Raw genomic sequence first — 20,235 nt, 5'->3', positions numbered from 1 at the left:
GACATCAGTCAGGAAGTTAAAGCTTGGTTGCAAATGGGTCTTCCAAATGGACAATGACCCCAAGCATACTTCCAAAGTTGTGGAAAAATGGCTTAAAGACAAACAAAGTCAAGGTATTGGAGTGGCCATCACAAAGCCCAGAGCTCAATCCTATAGAACATTTGTGGGCAGAACTGAAAAAGTGTGTGCGAGCAAGGAGGCCTACAAACCTGACTCAGTTACACCAGCTCTGTCAGGAGGAATGGGCCAAAATTCACCCAACTTATTGTGGGAAGCTAGTGGAAGGCTACCAGAAACGTTTCACCCAAGTAAACTTTTCTGCGCTACGGATACCGAATACGGGTTCTCTTTCCTAAACAACCGCTGAATGGCAGGGCGCCAAATTCAAAAATATTTCTAAAAATATTTATAATCATGCAATTACAAGTGAAATATACCAAAACACAGCTTAGCTTGTTGTTAATCCACCTATGGTGTCAGATTTTGAAAACATATTTTACAGCGAAAGAAATCCAAGCTTTTGTGAGTGTAGCTTTCAATGGTACATCAGCTAGTCCCAAATTAGCATGGTCACGAAAGTGTAAAAAGCAATAAAATGAATCGCTTACCTTTGATAATCTTCGTACGTTTCCACTCACGAGACTCCCAGTTACACAACAAATCTTCTTTTGTTCGATAAATATTACTTTTATCACAAAAAAACGCCATTTGGGTTGCGCGTTATGATGAGAAAAACTACAGCCTCGTTCCGGTCCTGAAAGGAAGATGAACATTTCTAAAAATATTTATAATCATGCAATCACAAGTGAAATATACCCAAACACAGTTTAGCTTGTTGTTAATCCACCTATCGTGTCAAATTTTGAAAATATATTTTACAGCGAAAGAAATCCAAGCTTTTGTGAGTGTAGCTTTCAATGCTATAACAGCTTAGCCTTATATTAGCTTGGCTAGCTTGGTCACGAAAGTAAGAAAAGCAATCAAATTAATCGCTTACCTTTGATAATCTTCGAGTGTTCCCACTCACGAGACTCCCAGTTACACAACAAATGTTATTTTTGTTCGATAAATATTACTTTTATCACAAAAAAACGCCATTTGGGTTGCGCGTTATGATGAAAAAACAAAAGCCGTGTTCCGTTCGACAAATCCCAAAAAGTATCCGAAATGGTCGTAGAAACATGTCAAATGTTTTTTATAATCAAACCTCAGGTTGTCTTTAACAAACATAATCGATCATATTTCAACCGGAGCATAACCTATTCATTAACTTCTTGTCAATAGGGGGGCGCTATTTTCCCTTTGGAAAAATTCGTGCCCAATTTAAACGGCCTCGTACCCTATTCTAGATCATACAATATGCATATTATTATTACTATTGGATAGAAAACACTCTCAAGTTTCTAAAACTGTTTGAATTATATCTGTGAGTAAAACAGAACTCATTTGGCAGCAAACTTCCAGACAGGAAGTGAAAATTCTGAAAATGGGGCTCTGTTTCAGGGCCTGCCTATTCAATTGCCTTATATTTATCGATATGCATGCACTTCATACGCCTTCCACTAGATGTCAACAGGCAGTGGAAGGTGGAATGGGGTGTCTAGCTTGATCTGAGGTCGAACAAGAGCTTGATTATAATTCAAACCTTTTACTCACAGATATAATTCAAACAGTTTTAGAAACTTGAGAGTGTTTTCTATCCAATAGTAATAATAATATGCATATTGTATGATCTAGAATAGAGTACGAGGCCGTGAAATTGCAGAGCGCAAAATTCAAATTAAATTATTAGAAATATTTGATTTTCATAAAATCACAAGTGCAATACGTCAAAATAAAGCTTAACTTCTTGTTAATCCAGCCACTGTGTCAGATTTCAAAAAGGCTTTACGGCGAAAGCAAACCATGCGATTATCTGAGGACAGTGCCTCATCATACAAATGCATGACAAACATATTTTAACCAGGGTTAAACGATATAATATATGCCTTACCTTTGAAGATCTTCTTCTGTTGGCACTCCAAAATGTCCCAGAAACATCACAAATTGTCCTTTTGTTCAATAAATTCACTCTTTATATCCCCAAAATGTCAATTTATTTGGCGCGTTTGATTCAGAAAAACACAGGTTCCAACTCGGCCAACAAATGATCTAATAAGTTACCTGTAAACTTGGTCCAAACATTTCAAACAACTTTCCTAATCCATCTTTAGGTATCCTAAAACGTAAATAATCTATAAAATTTAAGACGGAATATACTGTGTTCAATAGCGGATAAAAACAACGTGTAGCGAGCTCCAGGTAGCTTGCAAAACACAATAGAGTCCACTTGGCTTGACACTCATGCTGAACAGCCATACTTCTTCATTTCCCCAAAGAAAAACATCAACCAATTTCTAAAGACTGTTGACATCTAGTGGAAGCCATAGGAACTGTTACCAGGTGCCTCATAAATCTAGTTTCCCATAGAAAAATAATTGAAAGCACAGTGACCTAAATTTTTTTTCTTCCTGAATGGTTTGTCTTCGGGGTTTCGCCTGCCATATCAGTTCTGTTATACTCACAGACATAACTTTAACAGTTTTAGAACCTGTAGAGTGTTTCTATCCAAATCTACCAATTATATGCATATCCTAGCTTCTGGGCCTGAGTAGCAGGCAGTTTACTTTGGGCACGCTTTTCATCCGGACGTGAAAATAGTGCCCCCTAGCCCAAAGAGGTTTTAAAATAAAGTGGTGATCCTAACTGACCTTTGACAGGGAATTTTTACTCTGATTAAATGTCAGGAATTGTGAAAAACTGAGTTCAAATCTATTTGACTAAGGTGTATGTAAACTTCTGACTTTTTCCAGGGTTTTTCTTTATTTTTACTACTTTCTACATTGTAGAATAATAGCGAAGACATCAAAACTATGAAATAACACATATGGAATCATGTAGTAACCAAAAAAGTGTTCATCTTCAAAGTAGCCACCCTTTTCCGTGATGCACTTTTTTGGTTACTAAATGATTCCATATATGTTATTTCATAGTTTTGAGGTCGTAAAAGTATTGTGTTATGCTAGCCTATATATTAGGCCTGGCCTGTTATGCTAGCCTATATATCAGGCCTGGCCTGCTATGCTAGCCTATATATTAGGCCTGGCCTGCTATGCTAGCCTATATATCAGGCCTGGCCTGCTATGCTAGCCTATATATTAGGCCTGACCTGCTATGCTAGCCTATATATCAGGCCTGGCCTGTTATGCTAGCATATATATTAAGCCTGGCCTGGTATGCTAGCCTATATATTAGGCCTGGCCTGCTATCCTAGCCTATATATTAGGCCTGGCCTGTTATGCTAGCCTATATATTAGGCCTGGCCTGGTATGCTAGCCTATATATTAGGCCTGGCCTGGTATGCTAGCCTATATATTAGGCCTGGCCTGCTATGCTAGCCTATATATTAGGCCTGGCCTGCTATGCTAGCCTATATATTAGGCCTGGCCTGCTATGCTATCCTATATATTAGGCCTGGCCTGCTATGCTAGCCTATATATTAGGCCTGGCCTGTTATGCTAGCCTATATATTAGGCCTGGCCTGTTATGCTAGTCTATATATTAGGCCTGGCCTGCTATGCTAGCCTATATATTAGGCCTGGCCTGCTATGCTAGCCTATATATTAGGCCTGGCCTGCTATGCTAGCCTATATATTAGGCCTGGCCTGCTACAGGAAATGTAGGTGACCACCACCAGGGTTATGCTAGCCTATATATTAGGCCTGGCCTGTTATGCTAGCCTATATATTAGGCCTGTTATGCTAGCCTATATATTAGCCTGCTACAGGGAATGTAGGTGACCACCACCAGGGTTATGCTAGCCTATATATTAGCCTGCTACAGGGAATGTAGGTGACCACCACCAGGGTTATGCTAGCCTATATATTAGGCCTGTTATGCTAGCCTATATATTAGGCCTGTTATGCTAGCCTATATATTAGCCTGCTACAGGGAATGTAGGTGACCACCACCAGGGTTATGCTAGCCTTTATATTAGGCCTGGCCTGCTATGCTAGCCTATATATTAGGCATGGCCTGCTATGCTAGCCTATATATTAGGCCTGGCCTGTTATGCTAGCCTATATATTAGCCTGCTACAGGGAATGTAGGTGACCACCACCAGGGTTATGCTAGCCTATATATTAGGCCTGGCCTGCTATGCTAGCCTATATATTAGGCCTGGCCTGCTATGCTAGCCTATATATTAGGCCTGGCCTGTTATGCTAGCCTATATATTAGCCTGCTACAGGGAATGTAGGTGACCACCACCAGGGTTATGCTAGCCTATATATTAGGCCTGGCCTGTTATGCTAGCCTATACATTAGGCCTGTTATTCTAGCCTATATATTAGGCCTGGCCTGTTATGCTAGCCTATATATTAGGCCTGGCCTGTTATGCTAGCCTATATATTAGGCCTGGCCTGTTATGCTAGCCTATATATTAGGCCTGTTATGCTAGCCTATATATTAGCCTGCTACAGGGAATGTAGGTGACCACCACCAGGGTTATGCTAGCCTATATATTAGGCCTGTTATGCTAGCCTATATATTAGCCTGCTACAGGGAATGTTGGTGACCACCACCAGGGTTATGCTAGCCTATATATTAGCCTGCTACAGGGAATGTAGGTGACCACCACCAGGGTTATGCTAGCCTATATATTAGGCCTGTTATGCTAGCCTATATATTAGCCTGCTACAGGGAATGTTGGTGACCACCACCAGGGTTATGCTAGCCTATATATTAGGCCTGTTATGCTAGCCTATATATTAGCCTGCTACAGGGAATGTAGGTGACCACCACCAGGGTTATGCTAGCCTATATATTAGGCCTGGCCTGCAATGCTAGCCTATATATTAGCCTGCTACAGGGAATGTAGGTGACCACCACCAGGGTTATGCTAGCCTATATATTAGCCTGCTACAGGGAATGTAGGTGACCACCACCAGGGTTATGCTAGCCTATATATTAGCCTGCTACAGGGAATGTAGGTGACCACCACCAGGGTTATGCTAGCCTATATATTAGCCTGCTACAGGGAATGTAGGTGACCACCACCAGGGTTATGCTAGCCTATATATTAGCCTGCTACAGGGAATGTAGGTGACCACCACCAGGGTTATGCTAGCCTATATATTATCATGCTACAGGGAATGTAGGTGACCACCACCAGGGTTATGCTAGCCTATATATTAGCCTGCTACAGGGAATGTAGGTGACCACCACCAGGGTTATGCTAGCCTATATATTAGCCTGCTACAGGGAATGTAGGTGACCACCACCAGGGTTATGCTAGCCTATATATTAGCCTGCTACAGGGAATGTAGGTGACCACCACCAGGGTTATGCTAGCCTATATATTAGCCTGCTACAGGGAATGTAGGTGACCACCACCAGGGTTATGCTAGCCTATATATTAGCATGCTACAGGGAATGTAGGTGACCACCACCAGGGTTATGCTAGCCTATATATTAGGCCTGGCCTGTTATGCTAGCCTATATATTAGCCTGCTACAGGGAATGAAGGTGACCACCACCAGGGTTATGCTAGCCTATATATTAGCCTGCTACAGGGAATGTAGGTGACCACCACCAGGGTTATGCTAGCCTATATATTAGCCTGCTACAGGGAATGTAGGTGACCACCATCAGGGTTATGCTAGCCTATATATTAGCCTGCTACAGGGAATGTAGGTGACCACCACCAGGGTTATGCTAGCCTATATATTAGCCTGCTACAGGGAATGTAGGTGACCACCACCAGGGTTATGCTAGCCTATATATTAGGCCTGGTATGCTAGCCTATATATTTGCCTGCTACATGGAATGTAGGTGACCACCACCAGGGTTATGCTAGCCTATATATTAGGCCTGTTATGCTAGCCTATATATTAGCCTGCTACAGGTAATGTAGGTGACCACCACCAGGGTTATGCTAGCCTATATATTAGCCTGCTACAGGGAATGTAGGTGACCACCACCAGGGTTATGCTAGCCTATATATTAGCCTGCTACAGGGAATGTAGGTGACCACCACCAGGGTTATGCTAGCCTATATATTAGCCTGCTACAGGGAATGTAGGTGACCACCACCAGGGTTATGCTAGCCTATATATTAGCCTGCTACAGGGAATGTAGGTGACCACCACCAGGGTTATGCTAGCCTATATATTAGCCTGCTACAGGGAATGTAGGTGACCACCACCAGGGTTATGCTAGCCTATATATTAGCCTGCTACAGGGAATGTAGGTGACCACCACCAGGGTTATGCTAGCCTATATATTAGCCTGCTACAGGGAATGTAGGTGACCACCACCAGGGTTATGCTAGCCTATATATTAGCCTGCTACAGGGAATGTAGGTGACCACCACCAGGGTTATGCTAGCCTATATATTAGCCTGCTACAGGGAATGTAGGTGACCACCACCAGGGTTATGCTAGCCTATATATTAGCCTGCTACAGGGAATGTAGGTGACCACCACCAGGGTTATGCTAGCCTATATATTAGCCTGCTACAGGGAATGTAGGTGTCCACCACCAGGGTTATGCTAGCCTTTATATTAAGCCTGGCCTGCTATGCTAGCCTATATATTAGGCATGGCCTGCTATGCTAGCCTATATATTAGGCCTGGCCTGTTATGCTAGCCTATATATTAGCCTGCTACAGGGAATGTAGGTGACCACCACCAGGGTTATGCTAGCCTATATATTAGGCCTGGCCTGCTATGCTAGCCTATACATTAGGCCTGTTATTCTAGCCTATATATTAGGCCTGGCCTGTTATGCTAGCCTATATATTAGGCCTGGCCTGTTAGGCTAGCCTATATATTAGGCCTGGCCTGTTATGCTAGCCTATATATTAGCCTGCTACAGGGAATGTAGGTGACCACCACCAGGGTTATGCTAGCCTATATATTAGGCCTGTTATGCTAGCCTATATATTAGCATGCTACAGGGAATGTAGGTGACCACCACCAGGGTTATGCTAGCCTATATATTAGGCCTGTTAAGCTAGCCTATATATTAGCCTGCTACAGGGAATGTAGGTGACCACCACCAGGGTTATGCTAGCCTATATATTAGCCTGCTACAGGGAATGTAGGTGACCACCAGCAGGGTTATGCTAGCATATATATTAGGCCTGTTATGCTAGCCTATATATTAGCCTGCTACAGGGAATGTAGGTGACCACCACCAGGGTTATGCTAGCCTATATATTAGGCCTGTTATGCTAGCCTATATATTAGCCTGCTACAGGGAATGTAGGTGACCACCACCAGGGTTATGCTAGCCTATATATTAGGCCTGGCCTGCTATGCTAGCCTATATATTAGCCTGCTACAGGGAATGTAGGTAACCACCACCAGGGTTATGCTAGCCTATATATTAGGCCTGGCCTGTTATGCTAGCCTATATATTAGCCTGCTACAGGGAATGTAGGTGACCACCACCAGGGTTATGCTAGCCTATATATTAGCCTGCTACAGGGAATGTAGGTGACCACCACCAGGGTTATGCTAGCCTATATATTAGCCTGCTACAGGGAATGTAGGTGACCACCACCAGGGTTATGCTAGCCTATATATTAGCCTGCTACAGGGAATGTAGGTGACCACCACCAGGGTTATGCTAGCCTATATATTAGCCTGCTACAGGGAATGTAGGTGACCACCACCAGGGTTATGCTAGCCTATATATTAGCCTGCTACAGGGAATGTAGGTGACCACCACCAGGGTTATGCTAGCCTATATATTAGCCTGCTACAGGGAATGTAGGTGACCACCACCAGGGTTATGCTAGCCTATATATTAGCCTGCTACAGGGAATGTAGGTGACCACCACCAGGGTTATGCTAGCCTATATATTGTCCTGCTAAAGGGAATGTAGGTGACCACCACCAGGGTTATGCTAGCCTATATATTAGCCTGCTACAGGGAATGTAGGTGATCACCACCAGGGTTATGCTAGCCTATATATTAGCCTGCTACAGGGAATGTAGGTGACCACCACCAGGGTTATGCTAGCCTATATATTAGCCTGCTACAGGGAATGTAGGTGACCACCACCAGGGTTATGCTAGCCTATATATTAGCCTGCTACAGGGAATGTAGGTGACCACCACCAGGGTTATGCTAGCCTATATATTAGCCTGCTACAGGGAATGTAGGTGACCACCACCAGGGTTATGCTAGCCTATATATTAGCCTGCTACAGGGAATGTAGGTGACCACCACCAGGGTTATGCTAGCCTATATATTAGCCTGCTACAGGGAATGTAGGTGACCACCACCAGGGTTATGCTAGCCTATATATTAGCCTGCTACAGGGAATGTAGGTGACCACCACCAGGATTATGCTAGCCTATATATTAGCCTGCTACAGGGAATGTAGGTGACCACCACCAGGGTTATGCTAGCCTATATATTAGGCCTGGCCTGTTATGCTAGCCTATATATTAGCCTGCTACAGGGAATGAAGGTGACCACCACCAGGGTTATGCTAGCCTATATATTAGCCTGCTACAGGGAATGTAGGTGACCACCACCAGGGTTATGCTAGCCTATATATTAGCCTGCTACAGGGAATGTAGGTGACCACCACCAGGGTTATGCTAGCCTATATATTAGCCTGCTACAGGGAATGTAGGTGACCACCACCAGGGTTATGCTAGCCTATATATTAGCCTGCTACAGGGAATGTAGGTGACCACCACCAGGGTTATGCTAGCCTATATATTAGCCTGCTACAGGGAATGTAGGTGACCACCACCAGGGTTATGCTAGCCTATATATTAGCCTGCTACAGGGAATGTAGGTGACCACCACCAGGGTTATGCTAGCCTATATATTAGCCTGCTACATGGAATGTAGGTGACCACCACCAGGGTTATGCTAGCCTATATATTAGCCTGCTACAGGGAATGTAGGTGACCACCACCAGGGTTATGCTAGCCTATATATTAGCCTGCTACAGGGAATGTAGGTGACCACCACCAGGGTTATGCTAGCCTATATATTAGCCTGCTACAGGGAATGTAGGTGACCACCACCAGGGTTATGCTAGCCTATATATTAGCCTGCTACATGGAATGTAGGTGACCACCACCAGGGTTATGCTAGCCTATATATTAGCCTGCTACAGGGAATGTAGGTGACCACCACCAGGGTTATGCTAGCCTATATATTAGCCTGCTACAGGGAATGTAGGTGACCACCACCAGGGTTATGCTAGCCTATATATTAGCCTGCTACAGGGAATGTAGGTGACCACCATCAGGGTTATGCTAGCCTATATATTAGCCTGCTACAGGGAATGTAGGTGACCACCACCAGGGTTATGCTAGCCTATATATTAGCCTGCTACAGGGAATGTAGGTGACCACCACCAGGGTTATGCTAGCCTATATATTAGCCTGCTACAGGGAATGTAGGTGACCACCACCAGGGTTATGCTAGCCTATATATTAGCCTGCTACAGGGAATGTAGGTGACCACCACCAGGGTTATGCTAGCCTATATATTAGCCTGCTACAGGGAATGTAGGTGACCACCACCAGGGTTATGCTAGCCTATATATTAGCCTGCTACAGGGAATGTAGGTGACCACCACCAGGGTTATGCTAGCCTATATATTAGCCTGCTACAGGGAATGGTTTTCTTGCGAGTAGTATCAAATCTGCATATAAACAATATGCACATTTTCCTATAAGAGATGTTTCCATCAAATTGCCTTGTTGCAGATAAAATGCTATGCGTGATGATGTAGTGTACATAAAAATAAATGTTGTGGTTAATTTCCCATTTACCGAATAAAATAAAAATGGTTTTAATCACATTTTTTCCCTCCTTCAGATGTTCTCTATTTTTGCGTATTTCTAATGCAGAATGTTATCAAATCAAATCAAAAATTGAATACATTTGTTTGGGGGTCACGTGCGCCGAATACAACATTGAAATGCTTTCTTACGGGCCCCTAAGCAACAATGCAGTTTAAAAAAATACGGATAAGAATAACAAATAAAAGTAATTAAAGAGCACCAGTAAAATAACAATAGCGAGACTATAAACAGGGGGTACCGGTACAGAGTCAATGTGGAGGCTATATACAGGGGGTACCGGTACAGAGTCAATGCGGAGGCTATATACAGGGGGGTACCGGTACAGAGTCAATGCGGAGGCTATATACAGGGGGGTACCGGTACAGAGTCAATGCGGAGGCTATATACAGGGGGGTACCGGTACAGAGTCAATGCGGAGGCTATATACAGGGGGGTACCGGTACAGAGTCAATGTGCGGAGGCTATATACAGGGGGTACCGGTACAGAGTCAATGTGGAGGCTATATACAGGGGGTACCGGTACAGAGTCAATGTGGAGGCTATATACAGGGTGTTAAGGTACAGAGTCAATGTGGAGGCTATATACAGGGTGTTACGGTACAGAGTCAATGTGGAGGCTATATACAGGGGGTACCGGTACAGAGTCAATGTGGAGGCTATATACAGGGGGTACCGGTACAGAGTCAATGTGGAGGCTATATACAGGGGGGTACCGGTACAGAGTCAATGTGGAGGCTATATACAGGGGGTACCGGTACAGAGTCAATGTAGAGGCTATATACAGGGGGGTACCGGTACAGAGTCAATGTGGAGGCTATATACAGGGGGGTACCGGTACAGAGTCAATGTGGAGGCTATATACAGGGGGGTACCGGTACAGAGTCAATGTGGAGGCTATATACAGGGGGGTACCGGTACAGAGTCAATGTGGAGGCTATATACAGGGGGGTACCGGTACAGAGTCAATGTGGAGGCTATATACAGGGGGTACCGGTACAGAGTCAATGTGCGGGGGCACCGGTTAGTTGAGGTAATATGCACATGTAGGTAGAGTTATTAAAGTGACTATGCATGGATGACAACAGAGATCTGCTGTGGTGTAAAGAGGTGGGGGGGGCAATGCAAATTGTCTGAGTAGCCATCTGATTAGATGTTCAGGAGTCTTATGGCTTTGGGGTTGAAGCTGTTAAGAAGCCTCTTGGATATAGACTTGGCGCTCCGGTACCGCTTGCCGTGCGGTAGCAGAGAGAACAGTCTATGACTAGGGTGGCTGGAGTCTTTGACGATTTATAGGGCCTTCCTCTGACACTGCCAGGTATAGAGGTCCTGGATGGCAGGAACCTTGGCCCCAGTGATGTACTGGGCCGTACGCACTACCCTCTGTAGTGCCTTGCGTTCGGAGGCTGAGCAGTTGCCTTACCAGGCAGTGATGCAACCAGTCAGGATGCTCTCGATGGTGCAGCTGTAGAACCTTTTGAGGATCTGAAGACCCGTGCCAAATCTTTTCAGTCTCCTGAGCGGAAATAGGTTTAGTCGTGTCTTCATGACTGTCTTGGTGTGCATGGACCATGTTAGTTTGTTGGTGATGTGGACACCAAGGAACTTGAAGCTCTCAACCTGCTCCACTGCAGCCCTGTTGATGAGAATGGGGGCGTGCTCGGTCCTCTTTTTCCTGTAGTCCACAATCATCTCCTTTGTGTTGATCACATTGAGGGATGTGGTTGTTGTCCTGGCAGCTCTCGGCTGTGCTTCCTTTTGTAGTCTGTAATGGTTTGCAAGCCCTGCCACATCCGACGAGCGTCAGTGCCGGTGTAGTCAGAGTTCCTCTGTCCAGTGTCTGTGTTCTTTTGCCCGTCTTAATCTTTTATTTTTATTGACCAGTCTGAGATATGGCTTTTTCTTTGCAACTCTGCCTAGAAAGCCAGCATCCCGGAGTCGCCTCTTCACTGTTGACGTTGAGACTGGTGTTTTGTGGGTACTATTTTATTAAGCCATTGGAACACAGGAGTGATGGTTGCTGATAATGGGCCTATGTAGATATTACATAAAAATCTGCCGTTTCCAGCTACAATAGTCATTTACAACATTAACAATGTCTACACTGTGTTTCTGTTCAATTTGATGTTATTTCAATGGACAATAAAAATCAAAAAAATCTTTCAGAAACAAGAAAAAGTGACGAAAAACTTTTCAACGGTCCCTGGATTTGAACCTTTATTTCATCAAATTGCCTTTTCTTTGTATGTTAGAAGATCCCATCCACAGACAATTGCTTTGGTGTAATTCTCCTTTCTGGATAAGGCTTAAAATACACTGAACAACAATATAATCACAACATGCAACAATTTCAATTATTTTATTGAGTTACAGTTCATGTATGGAAATCACTCAGTTTAAATGAATTCATAAGGCTCTTAAAACTTCTTAGCGCTAGGGGTCAGAATTCTTTTTTAAATTTTTTATAACGTGCCCAACGTAAACGGACATTTTCTCTGGCCCAGATCGTAGAATATGCGTATAATTTACAGATTAGAATAGAAAACACTCCAAAGTTTCCAAAACTGTCAAAATATTGTCTGTGAGTATAACAATACTTATTCTGCAGGCGAAAACCTGAGAAAATGTAACCCGGAAGAGATATATATTTTAAAAAAAACTGTGTTTCCTGGCCTGTCTATCCTCCATTTAAAGGGGTATCAACCAGATTCCTTTTCCAATGGCTTCCTCAGGCTGTGACCAGGCTTTAGACATAGTTTCAGGCTTTTATTTTGAAAAATGAGCGAGATGTTTCATAAGTAGTCAGGTGTCCTCTGAATGTTTCCTGCGTGCGAGACAGGGGCTCCCCATTTTCCTTTTCTCTCTTAAAGAATAGGTTATGGTCCGGTTTAAATATTATCGATTATGTTTGTTAAAAACAACCTGAGTATTGATTATAAAAAAACATTTGACATGTTTCTACGACCATTACGGATACTTTTTGGAATTTGTCGAACGGAACACGGCTTTGGTTTTCTCAACATAATGCGCAACCCAAATGGCGTTTTTTTGTGATAAAAGTAATATTTATCGAACAAAAATAACATTTGTTGTGTAACTGGGAGTCTCGTGAGTGGAAACATCAGAAGATTATCAAAGGTAAGCGATTAATTTCATTGCTTTTCTTACTTTCGTAACCAAGCTAATATAAGGCTAGCTGTTGTAGCATTGAAAGCTACACTCACAAAAGCTTGGATTTCTTTCGCTGTAAAGTATATTTTCAAAATCTGACACGATAGGTGGATTAACCTCTTTGGGCTCAAGGGGCAGTATTGAGTAGCCAGATAAAAGGTGCACATTTCAAAAAGGCCTCGTACTCAATTCTTGCTCGTACAATATGCATATTATTATTACTATTGGATAGAAAACACTCTCTAGTTTCTAAAACCGTTTGAATTATATCTGTGGGTGAAACAGAACTCGACTTAGAGCAATTTCCCTATGTGTATGTCAGAATGCAGAATTTTGCTGGCTGTTCTGAGACCTGTGTATTAATTTGCCTGTCCTCTATTGGTTGAGATGCACTGCATACGCCTTCCCCTGGGTGTCAGCGAATAGGGAGACTTGAAATGGAGTTTCTACGTAGTTCCCAAAGGTTATAAATTGCTTGGAACCGAAATGTCCCATCTTTCCACTCTTCGCTCTGACGCAGGGAGGGTCTTGGCATGTCATGTTAGAAGCTCTTGTTTTAGCTCCTAGTTATATCCGGCTCTGTTTTTATTCGATATAGGTGTTAAAGACATCGTAATGTTGTTATTTTAAACCGAATTATATCAGTTTATGTCAGTATATTGCGATTTTCGGGTATTTATTTTCGTGACGTTGTAGGAAGTTGGGTATCTCTGGCCCACATGGCTATTGTTTACTGCTAATTGCAACGTTGAAGACGACGTTCTCCAACCTAGCAACGATTCTTTTGGACAAAGGACACCTTTCTCAAGATTCTGATGGGAGTTCATCCAAAAGTAAGAACTATTTATGCTGATAATTCATTGTTCTGTTGGAAAAAGTAAAATGCATAAGACGCCATTACTTGCAGTGTAGCCTTGCTTTATCGCACCCTGCATTGCGCAGTAACGTTAATTTTAAAAATGTAATTCAGCGATTGCATTAAGAACTAATTTGTCTTTCAATTGCTGTCCAACCTGTATTTTTTTAGTCAAGTTTATGAATAGTTTTCGATAAGAATAGGGGCCTTTCCAAGATGGCGCCGGACAGATTGCTTGAGTATTTGGACACTATTTTCATTGTATAAGCACGATTTGTGCCGCTAAATATGCACATTTTCGAACAAACTCTATATGCATTGTGTAATATGATGTTACAGGACTGTCATCTGAAGAATTCTGAGAAGGTTAGTGAAAAAATTAATATATTTTGGTGGTTTCTACGTTATCGCTATTTTTGCCTTGAATCAATGCTGTTGTTATGTTTGCTATTGTGCTAAGCTAATATAACGCTATATTGTGTTTTCGCTGTAAAACACTTGATAAATCGGAAATATTGTCTGGAATCACAAGATGCCTGTCTTTCAATTGCTGTACACTATGTATTTTTCAGAAATGTTTTATGATGAGTATTTAGTTATTTGGCGTTGGTGTCTGTAATTTTTCTGTCTGCTTTCGGTGCAATTTCTGACTGTAGCTGCAATGTAAACTATGATTTATACCTGAAATATGCACATTTTCTAACAAAACATATGCTATACAATAAATATGTTATCAGACTGTCATCTGATGAAGTTGTTTCTTGGTTAGTGGCTATTTATATCTTTATTTGGTCGAATTTGTGATAGCTACTGATGGAGTAAAAAACTGATGGAGTAAGAAAAGTGGTGTCTTTTGCTAACGTGGTTAGCTAATAGATTTACATATTGTGTCTTCCCTGTAAAACATTTTAAAAATCGGACATGTTGGCTTGATTCACAAGATGTGTACCTTTCATATGCTGTATTGGACTTGTTAATGTGTGAAAGTTAAATATTAAAAAAATATATCTTTTGAATTTCGCGCCCTGCACTTTGAGCTGGCTGTTGTCATAAGTGTACCGGCGTCGGGCTTGCACGCCAAACAGGTTAACAACAAGCTAAGCTGTGTTTTGGTATATTTCACTTGTGATTGCATGATTATAAATATTTTTAGTAATATTTTTTAATCTGATACGTTTGGACATTTTTATCTTCCTTTCAGGACCGGAACGAGGCTGTAGTTTTCTCAACATAACGCGCAACCCAAATGATGTTTTTTTGTTATAAAAGTCATATTTATCGAACAAAAATAACATTTATTGTGTAACTGGGAGTCTCGTGAGTGCAAACATCCGAAGATTATCTAAGGTAAGCGATTAATTTTATTGCTTTTCTGACTTTCGTGACCATGCTAATTTGGGGCTAGCTGTTGTAGCATTGAAAGCTACACTCACAAAAGCTTGGATTTCTTTCGCTGTAAAATATATTTTCAAAATTTGACATGATAGGTGGATTACCAACAAGCCAAGCTGTGTTCTGGTATATTTCACTTGTGATTGCATGATTATAAATATTTTTAGTAATATTTTTGCATTTGGTGCCCTGCAATTCTAGCGGTTGTTTAGGAAAGTGAACCCTTAAAAGGGATCCGTAGCGCAGAGAAGTTAACTATGAATTTCAAATGACTGGGAATACAGAGTTGATCAGGCTGTTGATTGTGGCCTGTCCAATGTTGTCCCTGTTATGCTGGTGAATGAGGACCCAAAAGCGACGTAATAGTAACAGAGTCTTTATTCCAGTAATAAACAAATAATGATTCTCCTGGATATTATCAATGGTCAATCCAAAACAGGAACTGAAATCCTCTCGTCAATAGAGAGGAACGACTGGAGACGCGACCACAGACTGCAGGTCGCTTCAGGAAGGCACTGGCCGTAGCTGACATAGACACCTGCTCACACGCAGCATCTGAAGAAGGCAAAGAACACGACAGGGCGGAACAAGGACACAGGAACAGCAAACATCAAACAAGAATCCGACAAGGACAGAAGCGGAAAACAGAGGGAGAAATAGGGACTCTAATCAGAGGGCAAAATAGGGGACAGGTGTGAAAGAGTAAATGAGGTCGTTAGGAGAATGAGAAACAGCTGGGAGCAGGAACGGAACGATAGAGAGAGAGAAAGAGGGAAAGAACCTAATAAGACCAGCAGAGGGAAGCACAGGGACAAGACATGATGAAAGACAAAACATGACAGTACCCCCCCACTCACCGAGCGCCTCCTGGCGCACTCGAGGAGGAACCCTGGCGGCAACGAAGGAAATCATCAATCAACGAACGGTCCAGCACGTCCCGAGATGGAACCCAACTCCTCTCCTCAGGACCGTAACCCTCCCAATCCACTAAGTACTGGTGACCACGTCCCCGAGAACGCATGTCCATGATCTTTCGTACCTTGTAAATAGGAGCGCCCTCGACAAGGACGGGGGGGGGGGGGGGGAAGACGAACGGGGGCGCGAAGAAAAGGCTTGACACAAGAGACATGGAAGACAGGGTGGACGCGACGAAGATGTCGCGGAAGAAGCAGTCGCACAGCGACAGGATTGACGACCTGAGAGACACGGAACGGACCAATGAACCGCGGAGTCAACTTGCGAGAAGCTGTCGTAAGGGGAAGGTTACGAGTGGAAAGCCACACTCTCTGACCGCGACAATACCTAGGACTCCTAATCCTACGTCTATTGGCGGCTCTCACAGTCTGCGCCCTGTAACGGCAAAGTGCAGACCTGACCCTCCTCCAGGTGCGCTCACAACGTTGGACAAAAGCCTGAGCGGAGGGAACGCTGGACTCGGCGAGCTGGGACGAGAACAGAGGAGGCTGGTACCCAAGACTACTCTGAAACGGAGATAGCCCGGTAGCAGACGAAGGAAGCGAGTTGTGAGCGTACTCAGCCCAGGGGAGCTGTTCTGCCCAAGACGCAGGGTTTCGAAACGAAAGGCTGCGTAATATGCGACCAATCGACTGATTGGCCCTTTCTGCTTGACCGTTAGACTGGGGATGAAACCCGGAAGAGAGACTGACAGAAGCACCAATCAAACGACAGAACTCCCTCCAAAACTGTGACGTGAATTGCGGACCTCTGTCTGAAACGGCGTCTAACGGGAGGCCATGAATTCTGAACACATTCTCAATGATGATTTGTGCCGTCTCCTTAGCGGAAGGAAGCTTAGCGAGGGGAATGAAATGTGCCGCCTTAGAGAACCTATCGATAACCGTAAGAATCACAGTCTTCCCCGCAGACGAAGGCAGACCGGTAATAAAGTCTAAGGCGATGTGAGACCATGGTCGAGAAGGAATGGGAAGCGGTCTGAGACGACCGGCAGGAGGAGAGTTACCTGACTTAGTCTGCGCGCAGTCCGAACAAGCAGCCACGAAACGGCGCGTGTCCCGCTCCTGAGTAGGCCACCAAAACCGCTGGCGAATAGAAGCAAGCGTACCCCGAACGCCGGGATGGCCAGCTAACTTGGCAGAGTGAGCCCACTGAAGAACAGCCAGACGAGTAGAGACAGGAACGAACAGAAGGTTACTAGGACAAGCGCGCGGCGACGCAGTGTGAGTGAGTGCTTGCTTTACCTGTCTCTCAATTCCCCAGACAGTCAACCCGACAACACGCCCTTCAGGGAGAATCCCCTCGGGGTCGGTAGAAGCCACAGAAGAACTAAAGAGACGGGATAAGGCATCAGGCTTGGTGTTCTTATTTCCCGGACGATAGGAAATCACGAACTCGAAACGAGCGAAAAACAACGCCCAACGAGCCTGACGTGCATTAAGTCGTTTGGCAGAACGGATGTACTCAAGGTTCTTATGGTCAGTCCAAACGACAAAAGGAACGGTCGCCCCCTCCAACCACTGTCGCCATTCGCCTATGGCTAAGCGGAATGGCGAGCAGTTCGCGGTTACCCACATCATAGTTGCGTTCCGATGGCGACAGGCGATGAGAAAAGTAAGCGCAAGGATGGACCTTATCGTCAGACTGGAAGCGCTGAGACAGAATGGCTCCCACGCCCACCTCTGAAGCGTCAACCTCGACAATGAATTGTTTAGTGACGTCAGGAGTAACAAGGATAGGGGCGGATGTAAAACGCTTCTTGAGGAGATCAAAAGCTCCCTGGGCGGAACCGGACCACTTAAAGCAAGTCTTGACAGAAGTCAGAGCTGTGAGAGGGGCAGCCACTTGACCGAAATTACGAATGAAACGCCGATAGAAATTAGCGAAACCGAGAAAGCGCTGCAACTCGACACGTGACTTAGGAACGGGCCAATCGCTGACAGCCTGGACCTTAGCGGGATCCATCTGAATGCCTTCAGCGGAAATAACAGAACCGAGAAATGTGACAGAGGAGACATGAAAGGCGCACTTCTCAGCCTTCACGTAGAGACAATTCTCTAAAAGGCGCTGGAGTACACGTCGAACGTGCTGAACATGAATCTCGAGTGACGGTGAAAAAATCAGGATATCGTCAAGGTAAACGAAAACAAAAATGTTCAGCATGTCTCTCAGTACATCATTAACTAATGCCTGAAAAACAGCTGGAGCATTAGCGAGACCGAACGGCAGAACCCGGTATTCAAAATGCCCTAACGGAGTATTAAACGCCGTTTTCCACTCGTCCCCCTCTCTGATGCGTACGAGATGGTAAGCGTTACGAAGGTCCAACTTAGTAAAGAACCTGGCTCCCTGCAAAATCTCGAAGGCCGACGACATAAGGGGAAGCGGATAACGATTCTTAACCGTTATGTCATTCAGCCCTCGATAATCCACGCAGGGGCGCAGAGTACCGTCCTTCTTCTTAACAAAGAAAAATCCCGCTCCGGCGGGAGAGGAAGAAGGCACCACGGTACCGGCGTTGAGAGAAACAGACAGATAATCCTCGAGAGCCTTACGTTCGGGAGCCGACAGAGAGTATAGTCTACCCCGAGGGGGAGTGGTCCCCGGAAGGAGATCAATACAACAATCATACGACCGGTGAGGAGGAAGGGAGCTGGCTCTGGACCGACTGAAGACCGTGCGCAGATCATGATATTCCTCCGGCACTCCTGTCAAATCACCAGGTTCCTCCTGAGTAGAGGGGACAGAAGACACAGGAGGGATAGCAGACATTAAACACTTCACATGACAAGAAACGTTCCAGGATAGGATAGAATTACTAGACCAATCAATAGAAGGATTATGACATACTAGCCAGGGATGACCCAAAACAACAGGTGTAAAAGGTGAACGAAAAATCAAAAAGGAAATGGTCTCACTGTGGTTACCAGATACTGTGAGGGTTAAAGGTAGTGTCTCACATCTGATACTGGGGAGAAGACTACCATCTAAGGCGAACATGGGCGTGGGCTTCCCTAACTGTCTGAGAGGAATGTCATGTTTCCGAGCCCATGCTTCGTCCATAAAACAACCCTCAGCCCCAGAGTCTATCAAGGCACTGCAGGAAGCAGCTGAACCGGTCCAGCGTAGATGGACCGACAAGGTAGTACAGGATCTTGATGGAGAGACAGGAGTAGTAGCGCTCACCAGTAGCCCTCCGCTTACTGATGAGCTCTGGCTTTTACTGGACATGACATGACAAAATGTCCCGCAGAACCGCAATAGAGGCAAAGGCGGTTGGTGATTCTCCGTTCCCTCTCCTTAGTCGAGATGCGAATACCTCCCAGCTGCATGGGCTCAGTCTCTGAGCCGGTGGGAGGAGATGGTTGAGATGCGGAGAGGGGAAACACCGTTAACGCGAGCTCTCTTCCACGAGCTCGGTGACGAAGATCTACCCGTCGTTCTATGCGGATGGCGAGTGCAATCAAAGAGTCCACGCTGGAAGGAACCTCCCGGGAGAGAATCTCATCCTTAACCTCAGCGTGAAGTCCCTCCAGAAAACGAGCGAGCAACGCCGGCTCGTTCCAGTCACTGGAGGCAGCAAGAGTGCGAAACTCTATAGAGTAATCCGTTATGGATCGATCACCTTGACATAGGGAAGCCAGGGCCCTGGAAGCCTCCTTCCCAAAAACTGAACGATCAAAAACCCGTATCATCTCCTCTTTAAAGTTCTGATAATCGTTAGAACACTCAGCCCTTGCCTCCCAGATAGCTGTGCCCCACTCCCGAGCCCGACCAGTAAGGAGTGATATGACGTAAGCGATCCGAGCTCTCTCTCTTGAGTACGTGTTGGGCTGGAGAGAGAACACAATATCACACTGGGTGAGAAAGGAGCGACACTCAGTGGGCTGCCCAGAGTAACATGGTGGGTTATTAACCCTAGGTTCCGGAGACTCGGAAGACCAGGAAGTAGCTGGTGGCACG

The sequence above is a fragment of the Salvelinus namaycush genome, unplaced genomic scaffold (assembly GCF_016432855.1).
Source record: "Salvelinus namaycush isolate Seneca unplaced genomic scaffold, SaNama_1.0 Scaffold332, whole genome shotgun sequence".
NCBI classification, from domain to species: domain Eukaryota; kingdom Metazoa; phylum Chordata; class Actinopteri; order Salmoniformes; family Salmonidae; genus Salvelinus; species Salvelinus namaycush.
The sequence above is the reverse complement of the archived record's forward strand: the minus strand, read 5'-3'. Positions refer to the sequence as shown.